Source organism: Papaver somniferum, chromosome 9 (assembly GCF_003573695.1).
Source record: "Papaver somniferum cultivar HN1 chromosome 9, ASM357369v1, whole genome shotgun sequence".
NCBI classification, from domain to species: domain Eukaryota; kingdom Viridiplantae; phylum Streptophyta; class Magnoliopsida; order Ranunculales; family Papaveraceae; genus Papaver; species Papaver somniferum.
The window spans coordinates 86350244-86354490 of NC_039366.1; the positions used below are offsets into that span (position 1 = coordinate 86350244).

Below are 4247 nucleotides of genomic sequence, written 5' to 3' on the forward strand. Positions count from 1 at the left end.
GAGATACTTTTATCTAGATTGAGTCTGACTGTCTAGTTGATTCTCTAGCAAAGTATTTTGGAGTTAGTCCATACAGATTGCTAAGCGAAATATTGGGTGGTGTTGTTAGACCCCCGCTTTTTCACTTAGTTCTACTGCATCTCTAGTAGTAAGTCCAAATAATAATGACTCGATGTAGGTATCAATAAATCTTATGATGGCAGTATGAAACTATTCCTTGCCTATCTGACTTCCAAGAAAGAGGCGGGAACGAGATTCATGCGAATATCTACCTGACTAGCTAAGATAATAAGTATTCTCTTAGAAAAATCAGCTAATCGTACAATTGATATTTAAACTTAAGAAACTATGGCGTTAACGGTGAGGCTTTCATATATACTCGGGACACATATTTTACCTTAATTAACATCTTCATTATTCTCTATATTTCGAGTAATGTTATAAACCTCTCCTTATACAAACTTGGAGAAATGCTAAAATTGGTATTTTACCTTTTAGGTTTGAGTTCTAGTTCATGAATGGAGTCCTTAATTTTAAAAATTCTAAAAGTTTTGAAACTCCATACGGTCAAGTCATCCTTCCTTATTTTGCCTCACATTATTTTTATAACTCTTCCAAAAATTTCTTGTGGAGTGTTATACGTAAAGACCCTCAAGCTCGTCAACGTTATTAGACTAGTCAAGAGACGTATTAGCCAATAATATCTCGATTAGTTTAAAACGAACGTTAGTTAATAAGAATTAATCTAACAACGATCTAGATACGAAAATAGAACCGTTGGATAGGTTTCGAAAAGTTATGCGGAATGGACTACTCGAACGTGTCATTCGGATATCGGACAAAGAATATATCATGAGTTTAATAAGAAGGGTGAAATCGTCATTTCTCGTATAAACGGTTTTAATGCAACACAGACACGTGTCGGATGCCGTTTTCTAATCAAGTGGTGTCCTATAATTTATCTTTGGTCTTATCACCAAAACCACCGAAGAGAATTTCATTCTCTATTCTTCTTTTCTTTCTTCTTTCTTCATCTTCTCATTTTCTTTTTCTTCCTCTGCTATTCTTCTTCTTCTGCGTATGTATGAGAAATTAAAAGGAAGCTTTGTGATCGGCGGGAGGTGCATAAGATCATGGAGTAGATGATAGTGATGGTGTCTTTGTTTGTTGTTGATTCAGACTCGAAGGAGGAATTAAATTAGAAGTTAGGGTTTATACAAAAAGCTCAGCGAATAATTAAGAGATGAAACTGGTGTTCTAGGAGCATGAATCAAGATGGTTTTATGTCTAATTGAGTGATATGAAGTTGTTTCGATGTAGAATCCGTGAGTTAGGGTTTGTAAGAAATTCAGAGAGGCTGTAGAAGATGAATTTGAAGCTTTGGAAGATTAATTGGAGATGGGTTTACATGAATTAGAGAATTGAGTGAAGCAGGGTTGTGCTAGCAGTGAAGATTGATTCAATTGAAAAATTGGGGTTTCTGAAGTGGGTGAATAGAAGAATCAAAAGAAATAGATGATGGGTAAGCTTGGTTGGAGGTTATGGTGAATCTGAGATGAAGAAGAACAACAATTGAAAGATGATACTGGGAGTTAGGGTTTCATAAGAAGGAACTCAGTGAAGTAATTCAGAGGATGTAGAACTTGGGTAAGTTGTTAAATTTCTTTAATTATAATACTAGAAGAATTGATGGTTAAATTGTTGATTTAAGATGCTGCCGAGTGAAATTGAGTTTAAGATGATTACAGAGTATAGGAATGTGATGATATGAGAATTATGATTATGAGAATAAAATTAAAGAACTATAATGATGAGATTTGGGGAAGCTGTAGGCTTGAGAGGGTTGTGTATTAGCTGTGATTGTTGTTGTTGTGTTGAATGGCCTGAGTTTGAGATGTAATGGCTAAGCAGTGCATGAACTGGTTGCTAGTGATGTGTTGTTACTGTGGAGATGATGTTACTGTTGTAGTATTGTGGAGTGCAAAGGAGTTAGAGGTCTATTGCTGAACTGGTGTTGATGTTGTTACAGGAAATGTGTTGGTGGAGTGGTTATTGAGTTGAAGTGAATATTAACTAGTATTGCAGGCGGAATGGGAAAGAGAAGTTGAGGTGGTGTAATGGAGATATTGAAGTATACTGAGATGTTTTGAATCTGGTTGTGTTGCTGACATTACATGGAGGTTTAGAAAATATAATGTTGAGTTATGATGTGTGAGTCGCAGTTAAAGCTTAGATGAGTGGATTGAATTGGTGATGTTAGTGTTTGCTGTAAAAGCTTGGAACTGCAATTGCAGGTAGGCTTAAATTACAATCATATTGAATTTATAGAGTTCTTTTATTGTGGGTTATTTGTGTAATGATCAAATGATAGAATCAGGTTGGTGAAATAGAACTACGGTTAGAGTTTCAGGTGTGGTTGAACCTTTAGCTTGTACTTATGGCTCAGGCCTGAACTGTTGCATGTCTGACTGAACCTATTCAGTCTGACTCAGTTGTATTATTGTCTGACTTAGATCACCTGACTGAGTTAACTCAGTCTAAATCAGTTTCAACTCACTGAGTTGACCCGTATGACCATTTGACCAGGACATTGACTTGACGTTGGACGTTGACCCCGTTGACCGTTTGTTTGACTGTTAATTGACCCTAGTGGACCACGCCTTGTGTAATGGGCTTATTTAGTGGATTTGGGCTTAGATTTAGTTATCCTACTTTTATGTTTTGGACCTCTTGTGGTCTGAATTATTTTTTGGAAATATTCATTAGACTTAACTATGGATTATAGAGTTAACCTGATTGAATTAGTAAATCTTTTATATGCTAAAGATAGATAATAAAAAGGTGTAGAACCTTAAATGGGCTTAGAACCATTAGATATACTTGTACGATTCTTGTGTGAGTCATTTTGGCTAAATTCTTAGACTTCTTGTGTGATTAACAGTTAGTCTATATTAACAACGATCGATTCAAATGATGAACCAGTGGATCGTGGATCTCGAGGTAGGCTTGGCTTGTCATCAAAAGGGTGGGTATACTTTTAACTCTTTTGAAACCATTGTTTGTTTCTTTTACAAAAGTTTATGTTTAACAAGCTCATGCATTGTTTGTTCGTGCTTTTCATGCATTGTTTAATTTGTGTTACGATTGTTCTGTTGATTCTTTGAATCTTCCATGAATTGGAAAGGGCTTGTAATGTTTGTCGTCATTATGAATTGTAATGGGAAATGAGAATTTCCACGTGTGGTATATAGGATACACTCCTTCATATTTATATCTACATGAATTCAGCTTTTATGCTTATTAGGTGTGGAAAAACCCGGCATCAATATAGCTATGTAGGTGTGGAAAACCCGGCATCACTAATATATATTGTTTAAAGAAGGAGTTTGTCCATATACATGTTTGTGCATTTCCAGTGACTTAGTCACTTTGATGTCAAATCTTGCTCATGATTTCTTTAAAGTTAAATATTATTCCTGCGGGGCAACCCTTTTAGGGATAACGTGCTCACCCATTCCCACTTTCAGTTTCAGAGACAGATCAGAGTCGCGCAGCGAAAGCTTCGAGGAATTAATCCGAAATAGTTATCTTCTGTTATGTATATTATGTTGTATATTCTGTTTTGAAAACCAAATGACTATTGTATATATATAATTTGAGAGTAGTGCTTGTATATATATATTTCAGAGCAGGGATAGTTTTTGGGTTAAGTTTTTGTAACAGATTTCTAAATTGAATGTTTAAGTAAATGATTTAGTTTCTTAGTGCATCTTTATTTAGTTAATCTCTTGGATTAGTCAACTGCTAGTTTAGAGGGCGCCACATTGTTGGTATCAGAGCTCACTATTAGATCTTATATGGTAAACATTAGGATTAGCCAGTGCCAGTTAGTGACCTAGATTAGTTTATAACTGGGTTGGGTTGTGAGATAAATCTTAATCACTAAAACTATCTATAATTAAAAGAATTATTTGATTGATTGATTTGTTTATAATGAAGTAAAAAGTGTAGGTTAAACCAGTTACGATAGAAGTTTAAAGATTAATTAATATTAGTAAGTTAGTATTTTGTTAATCCAGCACTGAGAAATAGTGAAGGTTGTGTTTTCTCTGTTCGTAGGAAGGCATTGTTGGGCTTGGCCAACCTTGACAGGGAAACTGCATTCAGAGGTGACGATCATAGGCGTTTAGTGTGATTTAGATCTTTCAGAAAACCGATAGTTATAAAGTCAATTAGAAAGATTCGTA

The 4247-nt window shown here is 35.1% G+C and overlaps 1 long non-coding RNA gene across 1 annotated transcript; it reads left to right on the forward strand.

Annotated features, from left to right (window-relative positions):
• The first annotated feature begins 1001 nt into the window (after positions 1 to 1001).
• LOC113313798 lies at positions 1002 to 3720 on the forward strand. Its single transcript, XR_003342052.1, has 3 exons — positions 1002 to 2294; positions 2942 to 3025; positions 3528 to 3720. It is a non-coding gene; the product is annotated as an uncharacterized LOC113313798 (long non-coding RNA).
• The last annotated feature ends 527 nt before the right edge of the window (positions 3721 to 4247 follow it).